Source organism: Manis javanica, chromosome 1, assembly GCF_040802235.1.
Source record: "Manis javanica isolate MJ-LG chromosome 1, MJ_LKY, whole genome shotgun sequence".
Lineage (NCBI taxonomy): Eukaryota > Metazoa > Chordata > Mammalia > Pholidota > Manidae > Manis > Manis javanica.
Genome location: NC_133156.1, coordinates 232,089,538 through 232,112,313, shown reverse-complemented (window position 1 = coordinate 232,112,313; position 22,776 = coordinate 232,089,538). Strand labels below are relative to the sequence as shown.

Genomic DNA, 22,776 nt, shown 5'->3' with positions numbered 1-22,776 from the left:
ACAATTACACACAGAGAGAATGAAAGGAGAATCAGCCTTAATTATAGTGAAAGGGAATTGGGTTTTTCTGTAATTTATTTGTATAATAAACATCCTATTCCTTAGAAAATTGTGCCGGGGACACCCAATTGAAGGTCAGATCAATGCCACCAGAAATGAGTTCGGTCTTGTTTTCATTTTCCTTCTTCCTAAGCAAAGTAACTCACATGCATAGTCTTCAAAGTGAACACCTGTCACCTTCACAGCCCTCCCAGCACTGCTCGGTCGGGACGCACTCTCCAAGTGCACTTTCTCCTACCGCTGCACGCGGTGCTCCGTTCATCCGCAAGGCAATCGTATCTTCAGTTTGGGTGGAAGGGAAGAACTAATGCCAGGAATAAGCCATGTCACTGAACAGAGAAACATCAGAGGATAAGGTCTCATGCAACCAATGTTAAAGTCTCCACAGACTGAGGATGCAAACAAAGTTGCTATACCTTTATTTTCCCTACTAATCACTGGAACCCCAATTCTTTATTATCAGGAAATCCACTGATCCCTTCTAACTATTAATATTGTACCCTATCCCTTTCATTATCCGAGAACCCGAGTGTCATGCTCAACCCAAAGAGGTAAATCTTCTAACGTCACACATGGAGAAAATTGTACTCCAGTGAGACTGTTATCGTCAGAGAACCTACGTCACATGGATGTCACTGAGGTTTCCTCTACACAAACCGATCAGTGATGTTTATCCACCGTAACAGTGATGCTGTTTGTTAAATCCCAGGTAAATCATGGAAGGACGACCTACTTGCTTTTCCGAAGATGGGGCCCAAGTTGACAGCTCTTAGCGATCTTAGCATACACATATCAAGCCCCAGGATGAAAGCAGCCAGAATGCTTCAAATCAAGAATCTGGTTATCAACTCCCCAAAACATGGGGTCGCATTTTTTTTTTGAATTTTCAAAAGAGTCTTATAAACCTTATTCCTGCAAAATTAAAGATATTCATTCTCCATCCGGCTGCAGAAGGTAGCCTGCACTCAATAATGCCAAGAGGATTTGCCATGCTAAGAAGGTCCGTAGGAATTTCAGGGTGATTCTCTGCTCTGGCTTATACCAAGAAGTATAGTACTTCTACTGCTAAAGAAAGAAAAATAAAATGTTGATCACCTCCAGGGCAACCCTTTGGTAAAGCATCTGGTTACACTAAGAATAGAATCCTTTGTTTTTCCTGACTTCTGAAAAGATAGTAATTTATCAAAATGTTACTCTCAACTGTTTCGTGCTATATTCTCACTTACCACTTATTTTATCAATCCATTATATCCCTATACAAAAGAGGGGAAAACTGACAGTAATTGATGCATCTATTTAGTGCCAGCAACTTCTGAACCTCCAAAGAATACTGTGAGAGGCCTTACAGATAAAGGGTGACTCACTAAGTTAGAACAGCCTGTTCCAGAACTCCAGCTGTTTGGGTTGTAGGCAGTATTTGAACCCAGGTCTTCTTGTCTTTAAGCCTGGATCCTGCCTCTTACCCTAGGCTCTATAATGATCTCTGTTTGAGAAGGAAAATAAATCAAAGATATTAAATAACACATCTATGCTAGGGTCTTACACCTGACAAAAATCAGAGCTAAGAGTCAGTTCTTCCGAATGCCGACCTTGTGTTCACATTTCTCTCCTTTCAAAGAATAAGAACAAAATCACATTGCATGTATGACCATGCCTGGCTCTAAGACGTCTCCTTTCCTTCTGTCAGAGCATCAGAATGGAGAGAGGCAGATGCTAGGGAAGGCTATCGGTCATCTGGAAGAAACCCTGCATAGAGCCCATTAGCCATAAAAACAGGATGTTTTAGGACATTTTCAGAAATTCTCTTTCAGGGAACTTTTCAATACAATTATGACCTTGTCTCTGATATCAAAGGACTGTCAGCAAGCACTTACAAGGAACTCACCTGTCTGCCTAAATGCCTGGTAGGCCAGTGGAAAATTGCTCTCAATCGGGAGCAGAAGGTCAGAAGCTCTTCCTGACTGCCACAGGATCAAGACCAGGAGACAGCCTTATAGAGGGCAGCCAGGCGCCAGCCCCCCTCAGGCTTTTGTAAGAATGGATGTAACCAGCAGGAGATGAAAAATACAAGAACATAACCCATAAGGTCCTAAGATCCTTCCCTCTGGTGCCTCTGAGAATATTTAACATTTTCACTTCGGGGTACAAAAACAATACAGAAGACAAACAAACAGAAACCTCCCTTATTTTAAGGGCAAGTCATTCCTTCAAAGACAACTTAAAGGAAGTTGAAAACCTTCAATCAAATAATAAATGTCGGAATCTACCATTATCAGATATGCCAGATGCTGTATAGAAATTATCCTAGTTAAGCCTTATGAAGAACCACAGGTGAGGATCCTGGATTTCAGCGGGTGTAGATGGTTAGAGGCTTGTTCTAAAACATGCAGCTAGCTGGGGGCAGAGCTGCTCTTTCTAGAGCACAAAACTCCGTCCCTTACAGAGAATGTAAGAATGAAATGCAGGCAGGCATGGCAGGGAGCCCTAGAAGTGCAGGACTCCCCATCTAGCCCCTAAGGCAGTGCAGTCCTAAACTCATACCCGCTACCCCCTTCTAAAACCACAGTGGGCACAGATCTAGTGAGCTGTGAGGCAGAGGAAGAGCGGCATGAACACTGGTGCCCTGGCTCAGCCAACAGCAAGCTGGTGACTCGAGGCAAGGTGCTCACCCTCTCTGGGCCCCAATGTACACATATAAAGGGGGGCCGTGGACTAGATCTGCAAGACCCCACTAGTTCTAATACTCTGAGTTTGTAATCCCCATGCATAGGTGGTTCTACCAACACTGTAGGTTGACATAAAATATTAAATTGTCAGATTTAATAATTTAGGAATGGAAGTAAAATAGCAAATGTGTTGTGTCCTCAACAATCTTTGACCCAATTCATTGAGGATGAGAGAAGTAGTGAACTTAATATACAGATTTTCGCAACACCAATTCTACTTTTGGAAGGGAAAAGGTAAATATTAATTAACATCTATAATATTTTACAGCTCATCAAAATCACATATATAATTTTATTGAATGTGCACATGTCTTTGAAGCAGACATGTTTGTTCCTGGGTAAGATCACTAAGGGCCAAGAAGCACAACTGCGCTTGCCCAGAGGGCCAGGCCAGGAGGAACAAAGCCAGGGCGGAAATCCCTGTCTTCCTTCCAGATCTCCTGTTGCTCACACATGTATACTTTTCCTTAAGATTAACAAGCAACAAAATCCATTTTTACCCTATGATGAATTAAAATTCAACACTTATCTCCCAAGGCATCACTAGATCTATTTGGTGCATCTATTTGGAATATAATAACATTTCTGAATAGTTTGAGGTAAATTATTTGTTACGGGGCCCTAAAGGTACAGCTTTTCATCTTAAAAGAGCAAAGAGGAGGGGGGAAATAATGGAATATTTCCACATTTTGCCACTGAAAAGTAAATTATTTTTAAAACTAGAGGCTCAGTAAGTGACCGAATGAAGGTTTGACTCAGTCCTGAGCTGTCAGAACATGTTTTCCTGCCTAGAGCTAAAACCGTTGGTAATGTGCCTTTCAAACACTGTGACCAAACTGACAAACTTTTCCAGTTCTTCTTGTTGTTTGAATGAAGCGAAATTATTATTTTGCAAAAACCAAAGATGCATTAAAACGCGGTAAGTCTGCTTCTCCCCCGAGGAAAAGGGAATTAGTCCCTGGGGAGCTTTCTATGGGCATCGCTTCCTGCAATGCAGAGTCTTACAGTTATTCAGTCTGTCAAGGTGCTTTCTGTGAGAGGGTCAGAGATTGCAGAGACCCTGTGTGGCAGAGCCAGGAGCATGGGTGCCCCTCCGGGCCTGTGGGGTGACAGCACAGGAGACCCCTGGAGCTCTGAGAGGGGAGTTGGCAGAGTTGGCTCAGAGGCAGGACTTCCTGGTGCCATGCTGTGAGCTGGGGCGCACCCAGGACTGAGGAGAGGGCGCTTGGGCCACACTTCCTGACAGCAGGGAGAAGCACAAGGCTGAGCAGGACTCCCAGGCCCCTTAGTCATCTGGGCAGAAGGAGAGAACTGGCTGGCTGGGTCTCTTGTAGAGACGGGAAGGAGAAGCAGGAAGAGCTGAACTCTGGGCAGCAGGACCCTTGGTGGGCATGTACTCCAGAGACCCTCTCTTCCCGTCCGCAAACCACGGGCACAGCCATGACAGGTCCGTGAGGATCTAACCAACCAGCTTCTAATCCCATTTAGACATTAAGCTCTGTGACAGTAAGCAAGGAGCACCTCCTTCTGAGGGGCCCAGATTCCTTAACCGCATAATGATGAGGTCGCTTGCCACGCCTCCCTGTTGGAGTTTTGTGAGTGTCCTGCAAATGAACTCTTGAAAATGTTTGGGAGAGGCAGATAGTTCAGTACCACAAATATGAAGCTTCCAAATACAAATACATGTATGCAATGATGTAGTCCAAGTTTACATAAATATGGGCACTATTTGAAAAATCACAGAAACCTTGAAATCACTATTATTCTTCCACTTGGGGACAGTATCAAAATGCTGGGCTGCAAACCTCATTGTTATCAATCCCGAGCATAAGCAGCTTTCATAAAAGTGTCCCTTGGAGTGCAGCAGACTCTAAGGCCCCGTGAAATGTTCTTTAAAGGCTTAACAGACTGTGAGTAGATCTCTGGGGGAGGATTAACCAGTTCTTTCAAAAAAAAATAAAAAGAAAGAAAAAAAAACTATATGCATTTATAATAGGTTCTTGCATCTAGCTCTGATTTCAAGAAATGGTTTTGAAATTTCGCTGAGATAACAACCAGAAGAACGATGTCTAAAAATAAAACCTTTGTCATTTCTTCATGTTCTTAAGTTCATTCTTTCCCATAATGTCCCCGTAGAAACTGTCAATCAAATCTCCTAATTATATTCTTCTGATGACGGAGGTCAGAGATCCTTATGCAAATCTGGTCAAAGGCCCTTTTGTGTATGTGTATTCTTCTCAAAAGAAGAGTATATTGGGTTGTGAAAATACCACTAATCTTCTATGTGGGTTAATTAATAGCAACTGCACTGTGTCCACTGAGCTGAAATGGGAAACAATTTCCAAACTAAATTCCAAAAGCCATGTTGAATCACTTACTTGGTCAAAGCCCTCTTTATGTCAGATTAAGGAATATCTCTCAAAGCAGTGTGGGTGGTATTCTTGATGTCTGCCTGCCCCAAGCCTTCTGCAAACGTAAGGAATATTCTCTGTTGAGAGAAACAGACAGAGGGAGAGAGGTCATTGCTAATAATCAATACCATATTATACATTTATATATTTAGTCATAAGCATATATATGTAGTTATGTTTCATATCTATTTCATAAAAGGCTTGAAGCCAAGAGAATGACAAAGTTCATTCCGTTTTATAACTTATAGCATTTAAATCCCCTTTACCTCATGTGATCCTCATAACAGCCCTTGTGGTTTATCCTCCCTCATTCTACTGATGAGGAAACCAATATTCAGAGATAACTAGTAGCACTGTATCATGCTTTGAGCCAGGAAAAAAACCAGATAACAGAAACAAAAAACTCAATGCTTCCCTAAGCTCCCATGGACCATCTACAACAGAACAATCTCCAGCGTTCACTAAAATTCGGATCCTGGGCCTCATTCCTTAACACCTGAGTCAGGACCCTCTGTCCTGGTCCATTATTTTACTCCAAAAGAAAGCACCAATGATCATAGAGACATTATAAAGGCAAAATCAGTTCATCTTTATAGGTTCCCCATACAGGACTTGAAGACACACTAGAAGACCCTTAACAAGTGTTGCTGAATCTGCTGAAACCCTCCTTTTCAGCCACATGCTAACAGTCGGGTATACACCCATCCCCTGAGCAGTTTCCATGGCCCGTATCCCAGGGCACCCAAGAAATGATTTTGACTCTTCAGCCTCCTTCTCACCCACTCTTTGTTCCTCCTATACATTCTTTAAGAAGCCCTCCGGCTCTCCTCACTGAGGGCTGACCTATCCCTTCCAGCAGCCACCGTGCTCAGGGTCTACAGTACACGCAGGAGCCCATGAAAGGTTTTCAGTTCTTTTAAAATCAGAAAAGAAGTCAATGTCACGTAGCTTGGATTATAATCATCTTTATGCCATCATAATCAGATTTCTTTGCAATACTACCCAGACTTCTTTGAAATAGGAGAGGGAGAGCAAGAGAAACCTTAAAACTAGCAATCAGAGTTATTAGCAGAAGACTGGGCTCAAATCAGAACTACCTGTGTCAGTCCAGTGGTGCGAGAGTGGGCAGCTTCGGCTCTTGCAAGGCTGCCAGGAGAGAAAAATGCAAAATGAGCAAAGCTGTACATCCAGGCAGGAGTCAAACCCAAATTACTTTACAAACATAATGAAGAATGAGAGAAATCTATAGAATCTTATTTCCACACCCTGGTTATTGAGAACACTCTTTGCCAGTCAATTCTAATAATTGATTAGCTAATAAGAGGCTGTGTCAATAGCTCTAGGCAACAATGGGTCTAAGCACCAGGAAACACCTTCCTTGCTGGAAAAATGGAGAAAGATTAAAGGAAAAAGGAAAAGGCTGTGGGAACAGCTTCCATCAGGAGAGTCACTTGAAGGAACAAACTCCCAATTTTGTTATGAAAATGCTTTTGGCTTTTCAAGAATTCAGACTGGTCTCTTTGGAACTCATCCACATTAAGAGCATTTTCCTCAAAGTGCAAAACAGCAGTACTTAAGTTCAGAACAGATTAGTGATATCTGTATTCAAATTTCATCCTTTCATTAAAGACAGATATATACCCCTTGTCATTCCCTGTATTTGCATCAATGTGAAGAAGGTTGACAACATCAACTGCGGCAGTCAACATGCAGTGGAGGAAAACTTTTATTTTGTATGTGTTTCTTTTTTTCCAGCCTTGAGATATAATTGACATATAACATTGTGTAAGTTTAAGGTGTCAACGTAATGATTTGATACATGTACATATTGCAAAATTATTATAAGGTTACTTAATATATCTAATAATCACCTCACCTAACTAGGTGATGTGTGATCACCTACTTTGTGTGATGAAAATATTTGAGATCTACTCTCTTAGCAGTCTTTAAATATATAATATGGTATGTTCAGTACAGTCACTATACTGCACATTACATCCCCAGAACTTATACATCTTATACATGGAAGTTTGGGCCCTTTGACTAGCATCTCCCCCATTTCGTCTACTTCCCACTATGGCCACTCTACAATCTGTTTCTACAAGCTTGGCTTTGTTAGATTCCACATATACAAAAGTGAAATATTGCAGGAAAACTCTATTTTAAAGTCTGAGCCTTTCAGTTGAAGAAAGCAAAGTTTCTATAGTCATACTGGTACCATAAACACAGCCCAAGGGGCTGACAGAGGACACAGAAACAGACCAGTCAACCTCAAAGTCCAGACAACAGAAGAAAATTAAAACCAGAACAGAGATTCACCAACTGTACTCAGCTAAAGGTTTCACCAAAACCCTAATGTGGAGGATCTGATGATACACATCAGAAATACTCTTCTGTATTACAGGAATATCATGTGTTTGTTTAATAGGCTGACTAGAGCTTATTTCAGAGTATGAGTTCCTTCTACACCAATATTTAGTTGACCTTAAAGTGTTTAAGGAAGCCATCCACATGCTGTAAGGCAGGTAGGTTCCCCAGCTCTCTCTTGCCCAAAATGAATTCACCAGTAAGAAATGCCTCTTACAAAACTGGAAAAGAAGCAAGGCTAAACTTTGCTCTGTCTGGAACATACCTAAAAACAAAGGTCATGAGTTTTAACACTGAATATTGGAGAAGAAAACTTTCAGGAGTACCCTTCTCTGTTGGTGCTTTTTTCACATGTGACTCACTGAGAATGCTTTATTGTCTAAGTGGTCTGGATTCTTTTCTCCCTTTCTTTACCTTCTCTTTCCCTCCCTCCACCCCCCCTTGTTTTGTTTTGCAATAACTCCATTATGTTTCAGAGGTGACTTGTCCTATCTGAAATCCAACTGTGCTTACAATAGGCTACTAACTTATTTGGTGTTTGCTTTGCTTCTTATACTTTATTTGTAAAAGATCAAATTCTAAAGCCCTTTTGCTTCCCACCATCAGACTGGTTCAGTTTGTTTTGGAAAACGTTTTGATATCCAGTTTAATTTCTGCTGGAATAATACTGTATTAATTATAATTTAATTTCATCAAAGGTTACACTTATTTAAACTGTTTCACCTGAGGTGTGTTTTAGAAACAGTTGCTTTTAACTCATTGGTGCAATGGTTTTAAAATCAAGATACAGTTACATTTACTTCTTGTAAATAGTTCAGTTTGATTCTCATTGCTATTTCTAAAAGAGGACCATTGAACAGAGCTCTCAAATCAATACGGCTCCTCCAGGGAAGGCTCTGTAATCATGTTCAATCTTTTGCATCCACTTACTAGGTAGAGCTCCATATTTCTACTGCAATCATGATCCTACTGTAATCATAATCCTACTGAACAATTACATCGATAGTACTGTAGATATAATTGGGTTGTTTCAATTTCAAAACAAAAATTACAAGTTTCACTAAGAATTAACAAAAACTAAAAAAAGAACAGCTCCAAAAAATGACAAAAACTCAAAAACTATGGGGTTTAACTGAAATGACGTCTTCTTAGTTATTACTTCACCGGGGTCTGTCAAACAAGGAAAACCCGTGCTTGGAACACGTGAAGAAAACAAAACAAAACACAAAGGTGACAAAAATACTACCCAAACTCAGCTTTGCCTCTCCTGTGCTGCCTTGTGGGAGAGAGAAAACTCTCTGGGCCTTGTGTGTATAATGATGCGCTGGTCCGAGTGATGTCCCAGATTCCTTCTGCTTATGGCATTTATGAAAGGAATGCCATTTTACAATTTATCTTTAAAATAAAATTAACTGCTTTTCAGCAGATTTAGATGTCCTGGAGAGGAAATATCTTAGTCACATACATATCCATTGCTAGGCATAAACGTTATGCCACATTTTGTATTCTTAAGTTGTGACTTAAGAACATGATGGGAATTTAGAATAGGCTGAGGAAATTAACTATATAAGCCTGTTACATCAAGGCTCTCTCTGAAAATGCTAAGGCTCTGAACAATTGTTTGACAGCACACTCTCTAGCGGTTGTTTCATAGCACACAGGATCAAACTTCCAGAAAAGCTGTCTGCCCCGGAGAGTCCAGCCCGAGAACATGAAAGGCACTAGCGGCCCCCGCCTGCACTGGGCCCTCCAGCAGCCACATACCAAAGCTATGAGGAGGACCGTGTTCCACCACAGCACCTTGGGAAGTTTATCATCTTCCCTGGAGCAGTTCCTTCCATGTAAGTTATTTTTGGTCCAAGTGTTTTTCATTTGAAAACCATGCACACGTTGCTAAACCAGCAGAGCAAGTCTTTCAGGATCACCTCACCCACTCCATCAAGATCTGTGATTGTTCTCGGTCGGTTCCTGCTGCTGAATAATGCTTCCCTTGTCTTCACCCTGCTCAGCTCCTGGGTGGCTCTCCTGAAAGCGCACATCCAGACTAGACTCATTTACCCGTCGCCAAGCCCAGGCTCCCCAGATCCTCCCGTAGAGCCATGCACAATTCGTGAAGCGTCACCCTCCCTTTATTTACTTTGCTCAAAGCTGCACGTAACAGATTAAATTCCTGTAATCTCTTCTGTGTCATTCCTCTAATCCTTTTACTGGTCTGCTTTGCCGTTGTTGGGTTTATTTTTACCATTATCAACTTCCTTTTCTTTGTATGGGAAATACCAACTGAAGCAGTAGTCAGGTCAGGCAGAAGTCTCACACACACAGGTGCACAGACAGAAACCTTGACAGGAAGTTAGGAAACCTGGAATAAGGTCAGAGGTCCCACCAACTTCCTGTGTGACCTTTGACAAGTCAGATATATGCGACCAGCCACTGTTCACTTAAAACCTCCCTGTATCTTGTAAGGACCATGTAATAGAATTCTCATTCACTAGAGAGTTTTCAATAACAGGTGGTTGAATGCAAATGCCTGAAAATCAATCTTGGGAACTTATTCCAGCTGTAATTATTTATCTTCGATATTTAATTTTCTTTTTAGAAATTACCTCATTATAGATTTCTCCATATCACAGTTGGCTTGTTTATTTAGCCTGATTATTAAGGCACATTCTGGTATCAGCAGGTCGCTTCCTCAAAGAATCGACTCAAAGGCACCCCAGCTACAAAACGGGACACCCCCCTCGCCGTCCTGCTCAGGTCCATTAGGCTGAAGGAGGGACACACACAGTTTAGGGCCCAACTTGGAAAGGTCAGTCAGCTTCAGTTTCTCAACAAAAAGAAAGAAAAATGAGAAGGAAACCACGCTGCCTTATTGGCAATTCAAGGTTGTTGACAGAAGCCTTCACGCTTGCCCCAAACTGCTGTCTCCCCAATAAGCCCTCCACTGCCCAGGCGTCAGAGGAGGGCAAACGAGATCATATATCTGAGGTACTTGGTCTCCTTGTAGGACGGGGGCCATATAAATCCTCAGTACTGTCACTTCCAATTCTTTCCATGCTTTTGACCTTAGCTGCCTGAAAGTAATTTATAATTGGTGGTAAGGGCACCTGGGCACACCTCCAGCCCCCTCACAAGCACAGAGCCTGAGGCAGGGAGCACTTGGCAGTCATACCACTGGACCACAGGGCCCCCTCGCTGCTTGAGTAAACATAATTATAAAGACAATAGCAGCTCTGACATCCGCATGGCAGTCCAGGTGAGCTATGGCCACACTAAGATGGGAGGCTAAATCAGAACGTGCCTCCCACTTTCTCAGGCATCCCTCCCTCACCTGCTTGAGTTTGCCAAGTGAAGGACAGTCAGCTCTGCTGCAGTGAGAAGGACTGGTGGCTACTCGGGAGACCGTCTTTATAACACCGGCTCCATGGGAAAGTGTTGCTGCAATGTGTGTGTGCTTGTGTGTGTGTGTGTGTGTGAGAGAGACAGAGACAGACAGAGAGAGAGTGTGTCACTGGGTTCAGGGACTCAAAAAGGAAAAACAGATGTGGATAATTACCCTGAGTAGGCCAATAAATAAATGCCAAAGAAACAAAAAAAGGAATGTTAATTTGCTGTCCTGTTTAATGTCATCACTTTCACCCCAGCATACAGATCATAAAGTTTCATCTTTCTTACAACTCATATTCAGTTACAATTTTATCAGTTGCATCTCCTGACATTTTCCAATTTGCTCCCTTTGTCTATTTCCTACCGCTGTTACCTTCAGAAGGACCCTAGCAGCCTGTTCTCCATAGCTCTTCAGAAAACTTCCTTGTAGGATTCCTTCCAGTGTATCCCCGTGATGAATCCCTTGTGCACTTCAGGAGTCAGAAATTGGGAAAGGTGAAGGCGAGACAGAGCTGTCTAGGGGTTCAGGAAACAAATCTGGGACAGTTATGAAGAGGTAAAAGCCAGAGGGCTTCCTGCTGGATGGGAGTGAGCTCTGGCCACAGGACAAAGAAGCAGGCCTTACTACTAATCAGACACCTAAAATGTTTCCAGGGCTTCCAGGCGTGTCTTCCAGATGTGTTTGACCATGAGACACATTAGCACCCAAAATATAACCCCAAAATATTTTCAGCCTCACCCTTTGTCACACCCACCCAATACTCTAAACAAAATTTAAAGCTTGTCTTCAAGCCTTTCTCCATATATCACAATCTTCCCAGAAATGCTGTTCCACTCATCCAGTCGGCAAGTTCTACTTGGTCTTTACAATTTAAAGGACAACTTACTCTTTGAGGTCTTCTTTATCCATACTTTTAAAACATATTTACTTTTTCATCCAAATGTTGTATTTTTTGCATGGCTATATTTTAATTCTTTCTTGAGGTGTTTGTTTTCCCCACTAGATTGAGTTTTTCCTCCAGGAAAATCTTAGGTTTATTCATCACTGTATTCCTAGCATCCAGCACCATGACTGGAATAGTTGTAAAACACATGCTTTTACTTAAAGCAAATTAAACTACATGCAGTGAAGGATTATGAAGAGGCGGCAAGTGGGAAAGACAGGAAACGCACCCGTGAACACCAAGAATTAAGGACTTTTGCCCCGTATTCCACACTCTGAGCTTATGCTGCCGACCAAGGAGGAGATGGGATGCTGATGTGACTCAGTGTTGGGATCATGTCTTGGGAACTTCCTCCAAATGTCTTCAATATGCCAAACTGATAAGCCCAAATCCCCATGCCCTCCCCACCTTTCATTGTATCTCAATCTCACCAAAAGACTTTCATTTGAGCATACATGGATTCACATCAGGTAATGCCAAACCAAATGTGGTTAGGGGCACTTCCCCAACAGGAGCTAGGGGCAAGGTGTTTCTAGAGAAGGCACGGAAGCAAATAAATTTGACTGGGCATGGCTTAATAAGCCGTCTTATTTATAAAAGCCTAGTGGCTATTTGTGATTGCTTGTTGTTGAGTTTATCAGATTCGAGCTCATGGACTCTGGCTGGGGTTTTGGTTTGCTTATGTAAGCTACCAAGGCATTTGGGCCACTCCAGCCTAATGGCTCCCTTGTTTAAAGACTGTGCCTGTGTCCTGTTTTCACTTGAATCATCTCTCCTTTCACCTCATTTAATGGATTCACTGCAATAGAAATATTTCAAGTTTATAAAGTATGATATGCCAGAATTTGAAAGATCGGGGAAAGTAAAATTTCCTAGGGCCAATATTTAAGCTGAACTGCTTTAGTTGGGTTTACTAAAGATTTTTTTATCCTAATCTTCACCATTTACAGTAGCTATAAATTGTGTGAAATATTATAGTGGATGCTTAAATGAAATTTTAATACAAAACTTTAAATTATGACAATCTCAATATTTACATAAGAAAATCAAAGTTTAGGAGGATAAAATCACTTGCCTAGTTTTGCACAGTCAAGTAGCAAAACCAGGAATCAAATTCATATTTTTTTCCAGCCCAAACCATGCCTTCCTCTATACAATGCCAAGGCCAGACCTATATGTTCAGTTTTCCAAAATAGGAATCACTATCATAAATCGCTTCAGTTTCATTATTTTCAAAAAATGCAGTTTCCATGGGAAAACTAACTTCCTGCCCACTCTAGGATTTAACATCCAGTTTTCAGGTCCAAAACACATTTTTATTCTTAGGCAAATTAATTACAAGCTTTAATTAAGAGCCTCTGAAAATTCCAATCTGCTTAGCAGGAGTGTGTTATGTCGTTGGGAGACCAGATCAAGTAAACAGTTCAAGGGTTTTAAACTGCTTATCCATTAACCACTCACTAAAAAGTTAGAAAAATACTTAGGCACTGATTTCTCCAAGTACTTTGCATGCTTCACTGTACTTTGTTTACTTGGCATATATTTTGGGCTATATGATCATAATTTCATTAACAATGTCAGCAAAATCTACCTTCCCCATCTCCATTGCTGTGGACTTAGTTTCAGGACCTTACCTCCTTCTGGGCAACTGCATTTATCAGTCATTAATACACTTAGCAACACTCCTGAACACCTGCTTCATGTCAGGAATTTTCATGCATGCTCTCCCACTTTGCCTTCAGACATTGTGAGAGGCATTCCCTGCTCCCACCTCCACATTAGAGCAAAGCCACAAACTAACTTGTACATTACCATTCAATGTGGTAGAAGCAAAGACAGATTTGAAGAGGAGCGTTCTCGTGGTTTTTCCTTATACCTTGCAGCAGGGGAGCTCAGAAGTCCTGACTCAGAGACGGAAGAGTCCATGAAGTGAAGAATGAGGGGGAGAAGAGGATGGGAATCTACCTTCTGCTGTGACTAGAGGCCAGAGCCAGTTACCTCTTTCACTGGTGGTCTTTGTATTTACCCTCAGTGCCCTGACTTCAGAGACCAAACGAGGGAAAGATCTCTGAAGTCAAGGAAGGCTACCCAAATACTCTGTCTTGCCTGAAGATTTCAGCCCCCAGCAAGTTCACTATGGATTTAGTAAGACTGAGAAATGACAACAGAACAGTCTGGGGGTAAAAGGGTTTCTACCTGGCTTTATTCTCCTAGTGGTGAGTCGAGCACTAGTCACGTCTGCATCCAGCAGCCTGCAGACCCATCATCCACCTCCATCTCTGCCTCCACCCAGACCACTGGGCAGAGCTCTTTATATAGTGACTCAGTAAATAATAGCTAATTGCCTATGGGTGTGGATGCAGTAGCCTAGCAGTAGGTCAATTACATCATCAAGTAATTTAGGGTCAGGTGAGGATCCTGGCCATAGGAACTTTCATTTTCCCCACTTCTCAAAGAAGCAAGTATAGTTTGAAGAACAGTAAGATGTAGAAAGGTGAAGAGAACAGAAGGGGAATTGATTTGATGGTGTACTGACAGAGGGCAGTGACGCTTTTGTGTTCATAATCTTCAGAGGCCTTCTGCTAGACACTCGCTTGCATTATTTCATTTAAATCTTACAAAAACACCATATTATTATTCTCACTTGAGAGATGAGAAAACCAAAGTTAGGAGAGACCAAATGTCTTGCTTCAAATCACACACCTACCAGGTGGTCAAAGCAAAAGAAAATCTGCATAACTGAGTGCCTACAATGAGTCAACTTCAAGGTACTGCAGAGGAAAAGACCAATGGTGCTATGAAATGTTGTGTGGGTGTTGGGGGAGAAGTTTGCAGATACTCTCAAAGAAGCAGGGATAGTTTGCTAAGGAAACAGAGGCAGAGACTCCAACCCAGATTCAGAAGTCATGAACAGCTCCTTGAAGGAAGAGGTGTTTGGGCCAGCTGAACACAGCACATAAATTGATGCTTGGTGAGAAAATCATGCTGAAGACCCAGAGGTATTAGAAAGTTCATTTGTGCAGGTTTCTAGAGTTATTAATCTCTTGCTGAAAAGTTTGGATGTAATTCTGTGGTAAGTGTGGGAGCCTTGAAGATCATAAGGCAGGAAAGGGCCTGAATGTGTCAGATTTTCTGATTGGTATCTTAGGGTAAAACTGAGGCAGGATTCAAGGATGGAGAATGAAGTAGCACATGTTTAAACTCAGATTACAAGGCAGGGGATGCATGTGTTGACCAGGAATGAGCTGGATGTAATCATTAACATGCTTAACACAGTACATGTGTATAATTGGTGTTCTATAAATTTTACAGTGATTTAGACAAAAATATGAATAGGATTTGTCTTAGGCTGGATTCCCTAGGAGCAGAGCCAGAAATGTGGGTTTTATTCAAGTGACTTATTAGAAGAGTGCTATGAAGAGAAGGCGGGGAGGGAAGTAGGGCTGGGAGAAAGAGCCAAGCAGGACTGCAGCCACAGCTGGAGAAAGGCCTCCTTCTGGCCCCACATGGAAGCTCCAGAGCACAAACTGCAAATGAATATTCCACCCACGTGGAGGTAAGCACTGCTACTTGGCTAAGGGCATGCAGATAAAGTGAAGGTACCTGTGGCCAGGATTCTCACCTGACCCTGGTCAGCTTGCTCATGACACAAGTGTGGGCAATACTTTGTTACTGACTCCATATAAAGAGCTCAACCCAGTGCTCTGGGTGACATGGTGGCATGACTGCTGCATGGCTACATGGCTGCAGGGCTGCAAGGCTGCAGGAGAGCAGAGGCATGAGTGGTGGCAGCACCGAGGACAGAGACTGAGACGGCTGCAGGGGCAGAGAGACCCAGAGGCAGAGATCAGCTTGCTGCATGCAGACTCGCTCTGAGTGGGCGGGATTCTAGTGATTGACCTGCCACCATGGGAATAAAGTTGGGTATAAACCCTTTCACCCCAAGAGCACTCCACTTCATTTCTTTGGTCTCATTGAATCCATAGTGAACTTGTCTGGGGCTGAAACCCATTGGCAAGACAGGGCAATTCAGAGAAGGGTCAGATACGAGTTGTTATCAGCAGCTGGGGGAAGAGCAAAGCATCTGGTAAAGACAGTGAGCTTCCACCAGCAGTGGTTTTCAATGTGCAACCCTCTGGGTGTATCTTAGAAACACATATTCTCAGGCCCCACTCGGACATGCTGAATCCAAAACTCTGGGAACAAGGCCTGGTCAACTGTTAATCATCGTACGCATGAGAGACTTGGGTCCCTGTAAGGACAGACAAGTGCTCCTCTGCAGGGACCTGCACTCAGCTCTCCCAGCGCCCCCTCTGCCTGGGGGTCATACAGTTTCCTGCTCAGGTGGCCCCTGAGAGAAAAAATTCTGACCTTGACCTAATATGGCAAAGAAGGGATGTAAAGGCAAGGAAATGTCATTCAGTAGACACCAAAGACACGGGATACTCAGTATTTGTGGAGATCTGGATTTCTTCCATAACAAAGTTGTTATTGAATTCAGTCAGATTTAAGAGCCAAAACTTTATTGGTAGGAGGGAATAAACATACTCTGTATAGCTAAGAGAACAGAAAGAAAGCTAGGGGATAAAACTGAGTCTTTATATAAGAGAGACTTTTAAAAAACTGAGGCAACCATATATAGTAAAAACACTGCAGTTATCGTTTATTGGGTACCTACTAGGTGCCAAGCATTTAATTAGATGACACACAGAAATCAGTGTCTCAGCTGAATCAGAAAAAGGCATGAATCTGCCTATAATTTCAAGTAGGTGTCAGACCCCGGTATCAGGTTTTTTTATAATCCAGATTTGTATGCGCAGAGGAATTTGCAAAGAATATGAGCTCTATCATATTTGGGGGTGCAGTAACTTACAAGCATGTCTTCAGAGATACAAGAAGAGCCTTAAGATATTGAACCACAGGGAGGATGTGCAATACTTCTGAGGAGAAATGAAACTGGAACAGAACTAACCTGGCCCCATTAGCTAAGCTCAGCACCCAGGCCTGAGAGTTGAAGGGAACTATGGCTTCTAGTCCTAGAATGTATCTCACTCAGGTGCCTGGCAGCAGTTCCTCATCCTGGAGAGGGAGAACATAGTCATTCTGGGAGAAAAGCAAAACTTTGCAAGGACCCTGAAAAGCAGAACAGAGGATGAAAAAGGATCTGTTCTACCTAGAGTAGCAGTCTGAGAGCATCCAGGGACAGAAGACATGGATTCCTACCAGTAACAGTGATAGACAGCAGCTCAGGGGCAAAGGCCAGAACTAAAGGTGGACAAAGAGGACCCGGAGCTGGGAGCTTTGGCCGGGAGACAGTGGCCCCTGAAGGTTGCATATCAACAATCCAGAGGCTTCATGCAGAGTCAGTCATAAGAGCACGTGCCCCAAATCAGGGGTTTACATGAGATGAAGGCCATCAAGTGGGCTGAGGCTAATCCTAGCAGCTGGCCTGATGGCATCACTAGGAGTTTCTGCCCACACTGACAGTGAGGGGATGGCTGACAATGAACCGGAGCAAACGTGGAGGAACCCACAATAGCCCAGTTTGGAAGTGAAATGGCCCAGGACTCCTAGAGGAACTAGAGCAGGAAGGGCATCTCTGGATGAGGAAAGCCATCTGCAACTGAATGACCTACCGCTTCTCTAGAGCATGAGCCCCAGGAATCTAAACTGGTAGCAAGTTCTGAGGACCCTGCATTATGCATACTACATCCCTAGGGACCACTCATCTAGGCCAAGCTGCTTCTCTAAAGCTCACAGCAAAGCAGAGATCCCGCAGGAGCATGCGCACTGTTGAGAAGATGCATTCCAGCCTGAGACGGGCGACCACATTCCCAGCTGTCTGGGAGGGGATGCTGCAGCGGATGGGGAGGAGAAGGTGCTTGACTTGATGACCTCTTAAGACCTAAAGGACCCATGTTCTTATCAGAGGAGGGATGATGATGATATGAAGACAGACACACAGGGAGAACACGGAATAAGGACAGAAGCAGAGATTGGAGTGACGCAGCGGCAAGCCAAGGAAGACCAGGATTCCCGGCCACCAGCTCACACTGGAAGAAGCAAGCAAGGGTTCAACCCAGAGTCTCCGAGGGGGCACGACCTTGCTCATGCCTGTGACCTTGCCGACTCCTTAATGTTGGACTTCTGGCCTCCAGAACCATGAGAAAATCATTCCTGTGGTTTTAAGCCCCCCAGTTTGTGGTGATTCCCTGCAGCAGCCCTGGGAAATGAATGTGACAGCTAATGATGGGGAAATTCAGTGCCTCCTTTCCTTCTTTGGAAGGTAAGGAAGCTTTTCTGACTTGTTGTCTAAGGGCCTGGGTTTGAAGTCTCCGCAAGTGAACACATGCTCGCAAATCAAAACAGTGTCTGTCTCCACAGGATGTTGATGAAAGCCCCTTGAATCTTCCACTCTCCCCACTCCCTGTCACCGGGGTTTATCTGCTTCCTGCTACCTCTGCTATGAAGGGAAGGTCCAGGCCACACACACCCTGCTGTAATCCCCTCCGAGGTGCTGCCATTTCTGGTACAGGAAAGGTTATCAGTCTTCTGGGGATGGGGATATGTATATATACATTTTTAACATGCTGCCCCTGAGCAGCTGCTGCCAGTTGAAAGGACCAGATTTCAAGGCCAGAGGCCTTTTGATGTTGAGATGTTTGTGTTACCTGACAGGACCCCAACATTTGTAAATCAGGGACCGAAGCTAACACTGATCGCAGGAGGGAAGACAAGGCCAAACTCCCACTTCCGTCAGCTTAAAATAAATGTCAGTTCTTCTAAAGGTGCACTGAGAGCCTGGATCCCAGGAGGAAGCAGACCAAGTGTTCTTATTCAGGTAACAGTGAAATCAGGCCTTAGAGAATCGTCGGTCAGCAAAACGTAGTTTTGGTAGGGCCATGCTGTGTGAAAAGAAACCAGACTTAAGCCCTGCCAGAGACCAGGACCTGCAAGGTACAGGGGCCAAAGATCCAAGCTGCGCTCCTCTCGCCTGACGTGAACAGAAGGGATGCTGGAGTTCGCAGCCAGAAAAGGAAGATTAACTCACTTGAAAAGTTCCATGAGCTTCGTCCATTAGCTCAGAGTCAGAACACTGTCTCCCAGTGACCTCCTGCAGGTACCAGTGGGCTTCCACTCCACCAAACGGCTTTCCTTCTTCCCTCAGCCACAGCCCTCCTTCAGCAAGCCTCCCGCCATCCACACGGCCGTCGGTGATCACTCTGTGGTCTCAGAAGCTGCTGCCCCTTGTGTTTCCCTCCTGCGTGGGTCCCTGGCTGCAGAGGTAGCTCTCCCAAAGAGCCCCTGGAAGGGGGGTGGGCTGTACTTCCCTTCCTGAAGCTTCTTCAGTGTGATGATGGACTAAAAACAGGCTTGTAAGGAAAAAAGACACTTGTGCCCATGCAGTCCTTGTTAGCCCCCAGATGTGGGTCAAAAGAAAGTCACAGCCAGGAATGTCAATCCTGTTGCCCTTCTATAACTCTCCCAGCCCTCCTAGAGCAATCCAGTAATCGACATAGACATTAAACAGTCAAAAGACAGGATAACTGATTTGTAATTTTAAACTTATTAAATTTGTTCTAGTCTAAAACAGATTTCTTTGGATCTGGCCTCATCTCATCTGTGGATTGCTTTCACTTTAAGACTCTGACAGAACTCACTCAGCAAACAACAGCGGCTTGGATGTGGCTCTAATATGAAGCATATGCACTATAGGTATGTATCACACCCTCGTTCTTCCAAGTAATTAAGGTAGTCTATATCCTACTTTATTGAATACATCTGAAAAGAAGATAAGAAACTATAAAATAACTAAAACTACTTTTATTCTGTTATTCTCCAATCAGAGTGTCTTCCAGGCACTGTGCCAGTCTATGGGAATAAAGTCATGAAAAAGACCTGCATGTACCCTTAATGTGCAAATATCAGTGGAAGAAAAATACACCAAGAGAAAAGGCAATTAGAGGGAGTTCAGGGTAAGAGATAAACAACTCTGCATAAAGATTTGCAAAAGTGTGGTCTTGAAGGAGAAAAGATTTGCCAGGTATTGATATATAAGAGGAAGTATGTTGGGGGGATGGAGAGGTGGACAGGAGGTATGTTGCTGGGAGGGGGTTAGGCCCTCAGTTAAAAGAGGGAGCAAAATCAATGGCATTTTCAGAAAACATAAGTTCAATGTGTGTTAGGAAGGATATAAATGCAAACAAAAGGGTTATTTATTGGCTTAAAAACGGCTTAAATATGAAGACTATTTTAGAATAGAATGTTTAAATTTCATCTTGCAGTGGAAAGCCATTGATGGGTTAAACATAGGAGTGAAGGATTAGATAAAGTCTTGGAAGTTTCATGGGCAGCAACATGCAGAATGGCTCAGAGGGAGTTGGTGGGCAGACTTGTTAAAATACAGTGCAATTATCCAAGAGCCGAGGATGATCATCTGCGATGCAGCGTATGGCCTGAAGCGGCAGTGACATGGAGCCTGGCTCTCCGCAAACTCCGTACAAGATGAACTCGTCTCGGATCAATTTGCCAGTTGGATTAAAAAAACAAAACAAAACAAAGACAGAGAATCTCAAGGAGTGAAAGCTAACCTCCACCCCCACTCTCAACTAAACAAGTGGCACACTAGTGTGACTAGAACGCTGGAATTAAAAAATATAGATATCAGATAGCATCCACGCCAATTTTCCGATGTAGAGTGAGCAGAGTTTTAAATATTAACTGGCATTTGTTCCTGTTTTGTAATTTTTCCTTACTTGCCACCATTCCACCGTTAATTGTTTGTGAAGCTGAGACTTATGGCCCTAAAAAAAGGTCACAAAGGATTGCAGCGAGAACTACCGGTTCCGTCCTTAACCGGACTTCTTACACAGGTCTTGAAAGCCTATGGTACAGAGGCAGTAACTAACCCACTACTGCCCAGAACACAGGAGAAAGTTTTATTTTATTTTTTCCAGATACATGACTGGCTTTTTAATGACAGTTCAAGCAGATCCATGACTTTATGGCCACTCTCGGTTTTAGGAGCAAGTCCTGTTTCAGTAAGACTCCCTTTCCAGCACTACAAAGGTCCATCTGAGAATAAATCAAAGATCCTTTGTCACATCCAAATGAAAGCTCTGTACTCTGCCCATCCCTAGCCCAGTGTAGGGACCTAGAAGGGGTGCAGGGAGGAGCTCCCTCTCCCTGTTCAGGCTCTTGCTGAAGGGGGGCAGGGATTAGGAAAGGCACAAACCTCCTTCTTCCTCATTTCTGAGATCCCGTCCCCTCGGTCCTCTTTGGCGAGTGCTGTGTAGGCAGTGATGTCCTGTGCGTGCTGGGTATCCCATGCTTGTTCATCCTAGCGGCCACTGAGTTTTCTAGAATTCCTTGTAAGAATCTCATCTCTGTACAAATTCCTGACAATGACAATTAGACAGTTAATCAATCACTCCCTCCTCAACTTCTGCCCCTGGGATTGCACCCCATAAACTCTTCTGGCTTCCCCTGGTCCCCAAAAGATGCCCTGTAGTATATCTAAAAGGGGACACATGTCTAGCTACTTTGCCCAGCACCCACTGGGGCCATTCTCAAACACCCTGCTGCACCAAACAGCCAGAGGGTAGCCTAACCTTGGCCACCCTGTTTCCTTGCTCTGCTATTACCGTGGCTTCAACCACCTGCTGCTTCGGGCTAGAAGCAGACACCCATTTCCGTGGTGACCAGCCACTTGTATTAAACCCCCCTCAGAATACCCTCAGTGCACCATACTCTGATGGGCCACATGGCAGTCCCTTGTGAGTTCTGTAGCTTAACAACATCCACCTGGGGAGGGTGGCCCCAGACCCTTTCTGGCTGACCCCCTAGAACTTTCTGGACCCTTCTCCTCTCCCGAGGTAAGGAAGAGGGAAAGGCCTCACGCATGACAACTGCCGAAAGCCTTCCTGTCCTCTGACCAGTTTCTGGAACTTCTGACTCCTGTGTGCATAGGTTGTGTGAGGAGGGGAGTATGGGGGTAACAAGATTGGTCTGGCAGTGTCTGCGCAAGCTCTGAAAGAGCTAACTGGCAGCAACCTGGTGCTCTATTTAGGACGTCACAGCATTTACTGTTCCAGGTTGAGGCTTCAGCCAACTCTAAGATAATAGGAAAACCTCATTTAGTATCCTATGTTAACAATTTTGAAAACTGAAAAGGACTTTTGTCATTGTCTTTGCTGTTGATGTTAGCTCTTCAAGAACTATAGTTCTAGAATACAGCCTACCCGTCATGGAGTATGGAAGGGAATGAAGACGAAATGCTGACCTTCATGCTCTGTTCTAACCACCCATGGAAATGAGAGGATGAAGTTCCATATTGCACATGGGTGATGGGAAGTTTAGGGATGGGACGTAAGTGTGTCTGGATGTGTGAGGGTTCGTTGGAGGGACTACATCATGCTCGACTTTGTGGTCAAAACCTCGGGAGTGAAGGGTGGTAGAAAACCTCAAATAACTTGGAGGATCTCAAAGCTAGAAGGTTTTTCTCTCTTGCCTTGGAGAATAGCTCTGGCTACCACAAACCACTTAGGGAATCCCTTTGCTTTGCAAGGAGCCAGAAGCTGGAGCAGTAACAGATACAAGGAGACCCAGAGAAAGCACTAGAGAAAGTCTCTTACAGCAGCCCTGATTGTCACAGAGTGGCATTCAAAGGTGTCTGCAAATGCTAGTGCATATGAAGAGCCCTCCAGGCTAGGACAGGAGACAGTGCGTCATAACTGGAGGCCACGGTGAGTTGGCAGGCAGACGAAATAGACCCAGCAGGGACAGGGATGTGGCAAGAGCTGAAAGGGTGAGATACAGTGGTGGCCCAGAAGAACACACAGTGGCCTGGAACTTCATTCTCATCTCCTTCCTCATCCTGCCCCT

At 43.7% G+C, this 22,776-nt stretch overlaps 1 long non-coding RNA gene across 2 annotated transcripts; it reads right to left on the bottom strand.

The window, feature by feature from the left end:
* On the bottom strand, nucleotides 1-21,268 carry LOC118973926 (uncharacterized). 2 transcript variants are annotated; one of them, XR_005063463.2, is made up of 4 exons: nucleotides 21,128-21,268; nucleotides 6,295-6,343; nucleotides 5,165-5,274; nucleotides 1-389 (listed from the first exon to the last, which is right to left on the bottom strand). It is a non-coding gene; the product is annotated as an uncharacterized lncRNA (long non-coding RNA). The 2 variants fall into 2 exon arrangements; XR_012133257.1 differs by lacking the exon at nucleotides 21,128-21,268 and adding an exon at nucleotides 14,089-14,180.
* Nucleotides 21,269-22,776: the final 1,508 nt, after the last annotated feature.